At 42.8% G+C, this 13445-nt stretch overlaps 1 protein-coding gene across 1 annotated transcript in view; it reads left to right on the top strand.

The window, feature by feature from the left end:
• Nucleotides 1-1440: 1440 nt before the first annotated feature.
• The window catches only part of OSBPL3 (oxysterol binding protein like 3), an 86422-nt gene continuing 74417 nt past the window's right edge, over nt 1441-13445 (top strand). Inside the window, exon 1 of the mRNA XM_059476546.1 lies at nt 1441-1556. The gene's annotated coding sequence lies outside the window, so the exon portion shown is untranslated. The remainder of the gene's footprint in view (nt 1557-13445) is intronic.

Here is a 13445-nt window from a genome sequence, read left to right as displayed (position 1 = left end):
GAGCTACAGTAAACAATACTATGAAAATTAAAACTACTTCTGTTGCTTTTCATTGAGTTTGATGCTAAAAAGTCATTTCTTGAGCTTTCATTGTGTAGGCAGCATCTCCTTAAGCCACAGTCAGTCTGTACAGCTGCAGCCAGCAGCAGAGGCATCAGGAGCAGAAGCATTTCTCCCTGCTGTAGCATCACACAGGCCAGCTCTGAAAGCAGCTTTCAGGGTGTTTGGGTCACGCTGCTGCTAATGGTTTGGGAAGCCTTCCGTGGATGCTGTCCTTACTAAAAGTGATGTTCTGCAGCATCTCTCATGCCCTTACAAGACTTTGTTCAAGGTGCTATGTACTATGCTGCCTTAAGTTCCAGTCTGTAAACACCATTCCTAACTTTCAGGATGTTACTTAAGCTTGCTCTTACAAATGCTTCTGCTCTTTTTTAATGCTGTATGAATGCTATTCATGAAGAAAAACGTTTCTGTTTCCCTCCAGTCGAGAAAAGCACCAAATTCTGAATGGAATTGAGAAGCAGCTGATCAGTTTTGGGCATGTGAGTCTGAGTAAAGAAACCGGGGTGGTTCTTCCCGCCCCCCTCCGTTTCCCCTAAGTGTGAATTAAATCGCACTTTGTAAGTAAAGACGGTGTGAATGGTGTGCCAGGTCACATCCCGTCTACCTCCTCGCAAGCAGTAACAATTTCTGAAAGATTTAGTGCACACATTAAGGGTTCATGGAAGCCGTCCAGCGCGCTTCCAACGGCTTGGATGTAATTAGTCATTCAAGATGTTTATTTTTAAATAAGGTACAGAGAAATTTTATAATTTTAGGATGCCGGTTCAGGGAAGGAGTAGCGGGGGAAGGCGGGGAGGGGTGGTTCTCCCACGGAGGAGCCCTTCCCGAGGCGGATGGCGAGGTGGGGCGCGGGAAGCGCTCGCCGTGCGCGGGAAGTGATGCCCGCAGGCTGCTGTGGATGCGGCGATCCCCCGGCAAACCCTCTGCCTCGCACTTCGCCCCTGCGGCGCGGGGAGCGCTCCCTCGGGACCCGGCGGCGCCGGGAGCCATCGCTGCCGAGGCTCCCTCGGGTCGCTGCGGGATCAGCTCCGCGCCTGCCCTGCCCCGCCCCAGCCGCTTAGGGCGGGCTCGGGGGCTCAGCTGCGGCTTAGCCCGGGGCTCCTGTCCCCGGGGCTCCTGTCCCCGCGTCCCCTCGGCTCCGCTCCCCACCTGTCCGCGGGCGCTGCCCCTGACGTCATGGAAACACCCCCTGCCCCCGCCCCGCCGCCCGGGAAGGCGGGCACGGCACCGGCAGCGGCCCCGGGCGGCGGCGGGGCGGGGGCAGCGCAGGCTCCTCCCGTTGGCCGGCGCGGCCGTCACTCGAGCGCGGCGGTCCCGCCGCCGGTCCCGCTCGTGGGTGTTCCCTGCCAGCCGAGCGAGCGCTCCGCTGGACCGGCCCTGTATGCTGGCTGTCGCTCCTGCCGGGCTCCTTCCTTCCTCGCTCCTGCCTGCGGGGCGCCGCTGCCCGGGGGCCATGGCGGGGGCGCCCGGCCGGCCGTAGGCGTGGGGCTCAGGTGGGTGTCCGCCGTAGGGATGCGATGCGGTGGGATGGGACGGGACGGGACGGGCTGGCGGGGCGCAGCGGGAGCGCTGCGGGGCGAGCCGGGGCTCCGCGGGACGGGGCGGGCCGGCAGCCGGCGAACTCGGCACACGGGAAAAGTGTCGCTTTGGCGCTCAGCAAGCGCCTTTCACGCCCGGCTGGCAGCGAGGGCGCCCGCGGCTGCCGGCCGGGGCGCGGGCGGGCGGACAGGCAGCGGCTGCTGCTGCCGGTGCCGCGCTCATCCCGCCAGCCTCCTCCCGCCGCCCGCGGGTCTCCGGCCGCTCTGTCACAGCCACACGAGGCTGTTCCGAGCGACTGCCAACTTAGACACCTCCCCTGCTCCGGGAGCTGCTGCTGAGGGGTTCATGCTCCTGCCGGGGCGCTCCATGCGGCACCAGCCGGAGCGAATTCCCGGTGAGCCGGGACGCACCGGGCAGCCGCTGCCCCGGGGACGGGCTGGAGCCGCTCTCCCCGCGGCTGCGGCTCCGGGGCATCGCCCGGCAGCCGGCTGGCTGTGAAATCCCTGGAACTTCAGAAATCTTGGGCGCGTTTGCAAAGCCATCGATCTCTGCTCAATCTTTGGTTCTCTGTGCTCATGTAAAATAAAGAAGAAAAAAAAGCCACCATTATTATTATTATTATTATTATTATTATTATTATTATTATTACTATTTCTTGTCTCTATCTTAAATAGGTTAATTAAATCCAGCTTGTTTTTAGGTTGATTTAATTTCCATTTGAGGACCAGTTAGACAATATGAGCTGTTACATACTCCATTATTTGAAAACTGTTTGGTGTACAGTACTTCACAGCTCAGTGACAGTGAAGTACTCTTCATTGAGCCTGTTTCGTTTTTACTAGGAGGATATCTAGGACAGCTAGAGAAATGGATATTTGATAAATGTAAGGTAATTTTCTGCCGTATGTTTTTGTCCTAGGCCGCTAATGATGGTAACCGTGTTTTTCTTTCTCTGTTTTCTTGAGAAGGCACAAAGGGAACAGTTGCTTCATGCCTTGACTTTCATCGATTAATCATAGAGTTCAGAGTGTTTCACTCATAGAGTTCAGAGTGTTTCACTCTACTTAATTTCAACAGAGCTTGTAAGTCCGGTTTGGGTATTTAAAGCGTGTGTTTTCATGGACATTTTCTGTAAAGCCCTGGGTAGCGACAGTTTTAATTTCCATGAGCTTTGGGTTTTTATTGTTTAAAATGTTTTTTTTTTAAAGATATATTTAAATAATGCTCCCCAGTCTGCACTCCCAATAGATTTAAACTAGTTAATAGATTAATAAATTAACTAGTTTCCCATTGTGGCTTCTGTCCATTTTCAAAGCAACAGCATTTACAAGTCTTAATTCTCTTTCTCTTTACTCTTATACTGCCTTCCCCACACATTGCATTAGGCCCACTTATGTCATCTCTTTTTTGATTTTGTTTGCATGCAGGAAAGGTGGGAGGGGACTTTTAGGTGTTGGAGATGTTCTCTGTGTGTGCACTGAAGAGTTGTGGTTGTGCTGAAATTATTGGTGTGTTCACCAAGGACAGGAAATGATGGTAAGGCTCTGCTGGAGTCTGCCTGTTGCGACACTCTGTGTGTGGCCAGCTCATTCACTGTTGCAAATGTACGTATGCTGTATTTTATACAAAACCTTATTTGGGTTTTTAAGTAGATATGTGTACGTTGTTGTAGAGAATTGGGTCTTGTTCAAACCACATCTATTATAAACAGATGCGTGTCAGCTTAATTCTCGCATTTGTTGCATTCTCTAGATCTTGTTACATACTGAGGAGAAAATAGAGTCAAACATGGCATTTCCCGGACCTTATGGTTTCTAACTGTAAAGCTGAGTTTTCAGTTTCTACAAATGATGCTCTTAGCTGCCAAATGACAAAAGTCTTTCTATAGAAAAGTTAATTCATATCTAAAGTACTAATATGTTTTAGATTAAATTGAATTTGCTGCAAAGTGCATTTTAAAACCATGCAGTGATGAACGAGGCAGCAGAATGAGTGTGTTACCATGCATGGGGTCCTTTTCTATGTCAGAAGCAGTGTACTATCTGTGTCAGCATATTTTGATCTCATTAAATTTAATCTACTTTAGTGCAGGTAAGATTTGACCTACCGAATTAGCAAAGTTTTGCTCATAAAAGGCTGTGGTATAGATACTGTGATGCATTGCTACTAAGGTAGCAAAGGAACTTCTAGGAGAATCTAATTGCTTTTTTTCTGTATCAAGTTTCAGATAATAGGATGCAGATACACTGAGATCTGACAAACAACTCTCTGGACCGGGACTAATATGTTTCCAAATTTACCCTGCTCTGCTCTTTGAGATGCTGGATTTGCATGTCTGTCTTCTGCATTAGTGATTATGTTCAAACATTATACTTTGGGGGGCAGACACTGTTTTTGGGCTCCTGCAGCTGTCACTTGTGCAACGTGCTTTAATACTGTGCCTTGAAATACATATTTGATTCCTTAAGACTGTCATTTATCTGAAGGACAAGGAGGTTTTGGGTGTTGTAACATTCTGTCCTGTTGTAGGTGGGTAGTTGTCTTTATTCTACTAACATAACACGTATCTCTTCCATGTTAATTTCTAATTACCTTAGAGGGAGGTTTTCTGTCTGCCTTCAAGGTTGAGTGATGTGGGTGTTGATGCTAATGACTATGATAGCCTAGGTGAAGCTGCAGGCATGATAGCTAAGAAAAGCACAGCTCTGGGTCTGACCCTGGGAGGCAGGATATCTCTAACTCCTTCCTTAAATCTGTTTTAGCTTGTTACATGGGCAGAGTTCTTGAAGATGCTTGTGGCTTTCACATAGGGTGTATGCTCAGAAATAGATTCTATTATATATGAAGTTATGACATGAATGAACAGCGTTGGGGTTTTGGAACTCTGTCAGCATGGAGCTCATGCACGCTGTTGCAAGTCACTTGAAACATTTAAAAATAAAGTTGAGGACTGCCTCAGCTGGGGAAGAAAATGGCAAACTTGAACAAATTCTTTCTGATTTTCTGTGTTCAGCTGTTGCAACTAAGATAATTTTTAAATGGTCAGAGCTGTTGTGGCTGCTGGGTTTGTTTGTTTGTTCAGGGAGTTTGGTTTTGTTTTGTTTTTTTCTAAAATACAAATTCAATGGCAAGTCTGGTACCTGCCTTGCTGCTAAAAGCAGTGAGGACTCTTGGAATGGTAGCTGAAAGTGGGAAATGTACTTGGCCATTGCAGCTCAGCCTCCGCTGTCCTGCCTGTCTGGTGTGCCTGGCTCAGTGCAAGCTCCTTAGGGTACGAGTCACGTGTTGGTGTGAGGCACTGAGCGCAGCAGGGCCTAATCCTATTGCAGTGTCTGGGCACTCCGTGATGTTAACCATGAAAGTCAAGAAACAGAGTTGAGCTGCTTTCAATCTGGCGGGTGCTGAGCAGGTTTTGCAATGTCTGTTTGCTATTTGCTAATGATTCTCAGTCTTTGAATGCAGGCCATTCTAGACATGCCCCTTGAATTGTGGAAAATACGTACTGATAAGCAAGACTTGACAGGAATCCCTGTCATGTGCAACAGGAGGAACAAATAGAGAGAACTGACTTTCACTGACATCTAAGCCCTAAGCTTAGGGAGTACACTGAGAGCTGCTATATGCATCTAGCTCTTAGAGATATCTCTAAACTAAATAATTGTACATCTGGCCGTGAGACAGACATCCTGACAAAAAGATAGTGGCTGTCTAATAGCATCTGGTAAGTCACAGCAGAAAGGCTGCAGATAGGATGTCTTGTGTGTCTCTGTTGTTTGTCAATATTGTAACTGCTTAGACTGAATGTGAGAACTTGTCCTTTGAAGTCATTAAAAAGCGTACTAGACAAGCTCTGCATTCCTTGTGCAGCCATGAGGTGTGTATTTTATCTGTGGTTTTAGATTTGACATTTTAAAGTCCAGTTGTTAAACTACAAGTACCTGAACTGAACATTTGCTTTCTGGTCTTTAAGTTGTGGGGGTTTGATACCTGAATCATATTTAGTTTGGCAAACACAGCTGCTGCCATGTCAACACTTAATTATTTCCTTCTGAACATTTTCTTTGGCAATTATATTAACAAGAGTGTGCAAACAAATCTCCCTTTCCTCTGCTTTCCAATGTAATGCATAGGCTGAGAATTAATGACATTTTTCTTTTGATTCATCTTTATATATTAGCAGCTTTTTAACTGAATCTTCAATTCAGAATCTTCAGATTCTGCCTCCGTGCTAGTTGAACTTAATCCTGAAAAAATCACAGCAAAACCATGGTAGTATGTGGTGCTATAGCTGTCATGCAGCAGTTGCATGTAATTGCTGTACTAGAACAAAGACAGTAACAAGACAAAGCAGTAAAGGTGAGAAACTCATCCTTATTTGTGTTTCTGTGTTTACTGTAGTGGTATCTATTGAATTTCAGTAGTGACTTTTTATTATCATTGGGGGAAAAAAAGTATTGGGCTTTCTGGCTATTCTGTGTATCCTCTGATGAATATTTTCAGGCTAAAAATTTGAAATATTTCTTTTACTGAATGTAGTCATACTTTTCTCCCATCTTGGCTGCAGCCAATTTTTTTTATTATTGCTAATGATGATACTGCAGAGTCTGTTATCACACTGTAATCTCCTATCTCTTGTGCCAGTCACTTGGGCCACTTCTCTCTTATCTGGTGCCCCTTACTCTCGCCATTCTGGAGGCTTTTCCTAGTCATAGTGAACACTTTTTTACTGCTCCAATTTTAGTCTGTTCCACTTTCATGGAGCTGTTGGTGAAAATGAATGAAGCTCCTGGTGTTCATGGTTCTGCTAAGGAGCAGCTGTGTGGATATACTCCATTTGCCTCCCATGTACACTCTGCCCAGAGAGTAGCTGAAACCCCTGGAGAGACAATTTCTGAACAGCCTGGCAATCAGGGAAAGAACCATGTGTGCTGGAGACTTTATCCTTCTCAGTGCACAAGCCCATCTGTGTCACTGTTAATTCTGCTTGTTACAGAAGGTCAAGTCCTGCCCTTCAAGTTTTCATGTGAGCAGGGTAGGATGTAGGTCTCTGGTACTACTTTTTTCCATCTTGCCAATCACACATGTTAAAAACATTTTGTTGCAACCTCTCCCTCTTCTCCAAGATAATTGCTTTGTCAGTGTGCCTAGAAAAATAGCCTTGAGGAGGGATAGAGTTACTTCATGCTCACAGTTGCTGAAGTGAAATATACAGTTCTTATTTTTACAGGACTTTTTCCATCCTGTCTGCAGTGACAACATACGACTTTGAGACCAGTCTTGCTAAGTGTGTCTGTCAAAAAGGTTCTGGTGCTACCTCAGGCTGTGAGGCATAACCCTGGCAGCTGCCCTGAATATGATGTGGAATGCATCCTGCTCATACTGGCAGCCGAGACTACTTTAACTGTAACTGTGCTGCCAGAAAAGAAGTTTGTTTAATAGTCTGATAAAATACCGTATTCTGAAGGAGGGTGAATGATTCTATCATTTTTCAATATTTCTTGCTTGTGACAAATATGAGTGCTGAGATGCCCTACAAAGCTTTGACAGCATAAAATCTGAATTCAGGTGCAATTTGTGATGGGAGGAAGAGAGGAAGTTTCACTATGAACGTGATTCAGTCACTGGCAGTCTCGTATACCTCAAAAAAGGAAACAGCAAGTGTCTGTTAATCTTCTGTGGTATTCTTGACTGATTTAAAAGAACAACGTGTAAATGATCAGCAGCAACAGCAGTCCTGAAGACAGGCAAGTGATTATGCTCTGTGTGTTTGGGGGCAGATGAAGTGAGCCCCAAAGGAAGTGGCTGCTGAGTCTCTGCTGGTTGCAGATGACTGTGGTTAGGAGGTTGAGGTGGCTCTCTCAGGTTCACTCCCTGATGCCTTGCTGCTTGCCAGAGAGATGCCTTTCCACAGTTTGGTAGCTGTGTGGGGTTTTCCCCCTTATTTGCATGTATCTGTGTCTGTGCAGCACAGAGGCACGTGAGCTCTTAGCTCATGGCAGCTGTGCAGCCATTTAGCTAGCAGGTCCATCTTTTTAGCAATGATTCACTGCCTCCAAGGAAGGTAGGCCACCTAGAATGCATCAGGCTCTTTGGAGCTGATATTTTTGCTGAAAGATTGAAGGTATTTGCTTATTAAATAAGCAATATTGGAATAAAAAATAATAAAAAAGAAAAGGTGTTAAGATTATGCCTGAAGAGAAGGCTTCTCCCTAACTTTTTTTTTTTTTGCTAATGAAAGTAATTAACAGGACTCTGTGGTCTACCCTGGGAACTTGTCAGAACTCCATCTTACATGCTGTTACTGTTACGTAGGATTAGCTGAATCATTCAGAACAGCCGTGTTCAGTTTCCTTAAAAGATAACATCCTGATAACAGCTTTGTCACTTCTTAAGATATGTGAGAGGACCGGAGACAGTGGGCATTGAAACTGGGGAAGTTCCATATGAACATCAGGAAGTTTTTCCTTCACTGGGAGGGTGAGTGAGCACTGGCACAGCTTACCCAGAGAAGATGGAGTCTCCCTCCTTGGAGATGCTCAAGAGCTTTCTGGACGTGATCCTGGATAACCCATTTCAGGTCATTCTGCTTGAGGGGGGGGTTGGACCAGATGCCCTCCAACTGAGGGGATCTCTTCCACCTTGAACCATTCTGTGATAATTTTACTAGGGTATTTTGAAGCTCAGTGTGGTTCAATTCTGCTTTTCAAAATCTTAGACAAACAAATTAATTTTTAAAAGCCAGCCAGGGTCTTGATCTTTTTTTCCAGTTTGGCTGTGCCTTGAAGTCAATGAGCAGCCTTGTGGTTGGGGTACAGGTCATCTCGCATACAGCAGGGTGCATCCATTGTTGGAGTAGGCTTCCTGTGGAGATTGGTGATGTCTGTCTGAGACAATTTGAGTTTTAAAAAGAGCTAGAGCTACTGGGGTTTTCTAATTGGCTTGATACTGAAGTCAAGTAACAGCATTTGTATATGAAGAGAGGAGAATCTCTGCTAGATCTTGCCTTGTTATGGAACTCTAACAACCCTGTTAGGAAAGAAGAGTTAATATTTCTTGTTTGCTTTCTGGTTAAGGTCAAACAATGGAAGGAAAAGAGTTTAGGTGTTGGTCTGCAGGATTTTGTCATGTCTTGGCAAGAAAGATGCTGGTTTTTAACATGTGAATTCAGTAGGTGTGCTCTTACTAGTGTCAACAAATACTATTTAGTGAATAGAATGATGGATGACAAAGATGTATCATGGACCCTCATTTGCTTACAGTTGTGGTATCTGTACCACTTCTAGGCTGAGAAAGCAGCCAGCTGGGTTTAGATTCCAGGAAAATTTCTGTGCCAAAAATATCGAGTCAAAGTATTATGATTGATTCTTGTCTTCCTTAACTGAATGGCACTGATATTGTTTTACTGAGTGACCTAAGTAGGAAGTTAACAATTCATAGTTCTTACACTACTGCCACAGCTGCTGAAATTCAGGAAGTATAAAACAGATTCATTCTTTCCTGTTGTTTAAAAAGAAAAAAAAAAACAAGGTATATCAGTGAGTTCACTTGGAGATTTCTTGCTCTCTTTCAAATCCACCAATTTCAACTGTAAGGCATTAAACCAGAAGCACTCATAATTATAACTTTGTAAACCTTATAAAACTAAGGTTCACTTATCAAATATCTCCCAGTGCTTAGAGAGTGTCAAATTGTTGAGGAAGGAGAACTTGCTGGGGGAGGGAAGTGCTACTGTGGATAAAGTAAGTTCTTGCCTTTTAGCTGATAGCCAGATTGTTTTGTTGAAACAATCTTTTCTAACATCCTATTTCTTAGAACAAGAATACAAATGCTTTGCTGAAATAATGTTTTTTCACTCACTGAATAAATATGGAACTTCAGATTCAGAGATAAGAGATTAGAATTTTCCACAGGATGGCTGAATCGTAGTCTTCTCTCCACACATGGACACAATTTTACAGCTTATTTTCCTGTGTGTAATACTATATTGTACTTTACTACTTGAAGTTCAGCAGGATCAATGCTTGCACTTGAAAATCAACAGCAGAGCTATTGCCAGGATAACACTTTCACAGATGACACTTGCTGTTTGTTTGCTTGTTTTTGAAAGAAGAAAAAGGAAGTAATGTCAGGCTTTTACAAAGTGGCATATTTTATGTGTGGTTTATAATTTTTTTTCCTTTATTGCCAGAATGCTTAAGTGCACAATATCACTTTCTTGTGCCATGTCACATGTGTGCAGTTGTTGGTGTACTGAAGATCCCTTACAGATAATATTACATTTTAAAAGATCAGGTTTCAAGTAATGGGACACCTTTGAGTGTTTTTAAATGAATGCAAGTAATTGTTTCCACCAGAGAAGTTTAATAATCTGCTTTTAGTCCTAGTTGATTACATTGATAAGCTGAGTGGGGAAAATGCAACTTCCCATTTATTTCTGGTTGTAGTATCAGCCACCTCTGTTTTTAAAGTGGATTCCTTAATCTCATAATAATTTGGTGCTAGAACAGTGGCTGTATCTCAGTGACACCAAGTGACTGTTCTCACTTTGGGAGATAACAGCTTCCTATTTGAAGAGACTTGGGAAATCTTGCTTTTGGGGCACAGCTCAGCATTTGAAAATATTGATGTTTTCCTAAGTGTGGATGCCATTTCAGTCCTGGCATTCCAGACATGACAGGTCACATGGAACTACCTAACACTCCTTGTCAAGTGAGTTTGCATTATTTACTTTAATATGACTAGAATGCATGGTTAGCATAAACACACCCTTCTGTTCAGTGCAGGATGAGAGTTATTTGCTCAAATTTAAATTGCAGTTCAGTCTCCAGAGCCCTTCTACAAAAGAATCATCTTTGCTTGCTGTTAAGTGAATTTTGTGTTCTAAGCTAAAAAGAGAAAAAGTTGTCTTTTGACCATTAGAAAGATGCAATGCCTTTCTCACCACAGCCTGTCTCCCAGCACTCACATCTTGCAGAACTAGAATTCTTGAGGGATTTTCTTTCTTAATATCATTACTCAACACTCTTCAAGTGCATTAAGAAGAGAGATGGTACAGGCTGTGCATTTGTTGTACATTAATTTATTGATAAAAACATGTCTTATATTAGTCCAGCATAATGCACTTAAAACTGAGAGGAGCAGTGGTACTCAGTAATGGAACTAGGGATGAAGGGCAGGGAAACAGGATTTTCTATTTTTTCTTAAATATTAATGTCCAAAACTTAAATTCTTCTCTTTTGATTCTGGCTTACCAACTTCTTTTTTATTTCCTTGTGGGTTTTTTTGGCCCTTGAAAATCATGAGGGTGTTTTGAGTAAACACAGCTACGTCATCTTATGAAGCTGTTTTGCCCAGTCTTTGAATGCCACTGACACATTTGCACGCAAAAATGCTTTGTGAAATGTGGGAGTGCAGAAAAATTGCAAGGCATAGATGGGTTAGATTTGTGCTGGGATTGACTTTGAAGAAGGGAATTGTTCTATAATCTCCCACTTCCTCCTTGCATTGAGATTCTGAAGTGCTTGTTTCTCTGTGTCTGGGGAGTGTGGCTGTCTTTGGAAAGGCAAGGACATGCAAAGCATTGACATCAAATCAAGAAGAAAATATGCATAACTTTCATTGTCAGAATTGATGTAATTGAAGCCAGCTATTACTGGTAGTCTAAACATAGATTATAAAACCTAAACATAGATTCTAAAACATACCATTTCTGTGATCTACCACTTTAAAAAATTGCATTCCTTAAAAAATACCCATAAAGACACACAAAAACTTTGCACAAAAGAAATACATGTAAGTGAGTAAAGATGCAGTAATTTCTTTTTATTAATGGAAACCTAAGAGTATTAAAGCAAGGTCAGTTTTCAGCTCAGATTAAATCAGCGATAATAACATTGGCAAGTGATATATAAAGACTTCCTTGCTGAAGCTGGCTGTACTGACACATAATACAACTGGAAGAGAGTTCCTGGATTCTCATGTTCAGTATTTGTTGCAGTCAATGCATTTGTATATTCCCTTTTGCAAAGTTCCCAAGCATCATCTTAAAGTAGCCAAAGCTTGTCTCATTAACAAATTATTTCAAAGCTTATGTGTTTGGACTAAAATTTTATTCCAGGATCCTGGCTAAAAGTACTCACAACCAGCTTGTATGCCCAGTTGGATAAAACTGGTATTTTCTCTCAGTATTTATAAAAGCATTTCCACCCTTTGTAAAGTGGTTTTCTCTCTGTTTGTGTAGGGGTGACTCTCTTTCTCCCAGTCAGTGAAGGAGACTTGCATTTAGATTTGAAGAGATGCAGGGAATCTTGTGATTTGGCTGATTAGGTATGCTTGTGGTACTCATTTCAGAACAATATTATGCTGTCAATCTTCCTTGCATAAACTTACATATATCTCACCTGTGTCTTAGGTGCTATTTTTAAATCTTCTGACCAGATTAGATACTGGCAGTGCCTTTTTTTGATGTTTCCCTACAGAGCTCTGAAGGAAATGCCTTAATTTATGTAATGGGTGGCTCTTTTCTCTTTTCATACCTTCATTAATTTGATAATGTTGATCAGACACATATTCCATGCATGTGAGTGCCTTCCTCTCCTTGGTCACTTCCCAGAGTCTCAGCAGGACTTGTGCTTGGCTTAATCCTTGGACCCTGACTGTGAAAAATGCCAATCACTTGTTTTTAAAATTTTATAAGTTTAATAGCAATAAAATGGTTATAAAAATAGTAATACAATTAGAGTAATAATAATTTGGACAATTTGAACTGGGACAATATGAGACAACAGAAACAAAGAGTTACGGAAGTCTGGGTACCTTTTTTTGGGTAGCATAAGCCTGAAAAAGGACACCCGTTAACAGAGGATTAACCCTTAAAAACAGCAGCCTGTTGCATATTCATACATCTCACACATGATGCATAAATTCCATTCAAACACAGGATTCTGTCTGGTCAGTGTCAGCTTCTTCCTCTTAATCCTGACGGCGTCGTCCTGACTGTGTGAGGCTGGAAGAAGTTCGTTTCTCCTGATAAGGGAGCAATAATTCTCGTTCTCTGAAAGATTTAGGTGTCCTGTGGCTGCTATCTCAGTGTGAGTCCTTGCTTTAGGGGAAGAAAAAAGTATCCTACATAGCATAGTTTCTATTTTAACATTTTGTTATAACCTAAAACTATATTTACCACACTACTTAAGAGAATTAATACAGGATTACTTTCTAACACAACACATTTAATATTCATTTTAATATTTGCGAAAGGCCAATCATAAAATACGCATTTTTCACACTGACCTTGCCTCCAGGGCTGATAAACTGCATTCCCTGTCACTGCTTGTGTTCATGTGGCTCCTCTCACCTGGTGTCCTAGTTGTTCAGTGCATCAGATGTGCCTCTGTGCCTTTTGTCAGCAGCAACTTTTGGTAGACACCTCAATTCCCTTATTAAATAAAACTAGCTCCCAGACAATTCTTGGCAACTTCTTCTGGTGATCCAGGTCCAGCCTGATAATTTTTTATTGTCTGTGGCCAGTCAGTCACTTTGCAATTCTTCTACCAAGTAAGATCCTTACTAACTTTTTTCAATTCAGCTATTGTCAAGTCCGGATGTGATCTAAGATTTCTCCTGTTTGTTTTTAACTGTTTGTAAAAAGTTACTCTGTTACTATGGACTGCATGGTACTGATTGTAGTAGGGCTGATGTCTTTTTACTTTTCTCCTCTCTGTTTCAACTCTAAAGACAGGTATTCTGTTTATTCTCGTGCCATCATCTCCAACTGTGTTTTTTTGTGTGCTTTAGAAATACAGATTGTAGGTTTTAAATTATTTCATTGGCTCAATGTAAAGTAG

The sequence above is a fragment of the Ammospiza nelsoni genome, chromosome 1 (assembly GCF_027579445.1).
Source record: "Ammospiza nelsoni isolate bAmmNel1 chromosome 1, bAmmNel1.pri, whole genome shotgun sequence".
NCBI classification, from domain to species: domain Eukaryota; kingdom Metazoa; phylum Chordata; class Aves; order Passeriformes; family Passerellidae; genus Ammospiza; species Ammospiza nelsoni.
Note: the sequence above shows the minus strand (reverse complement) of the source record. Positions and strands in the feature narration are given on the sequence as shown.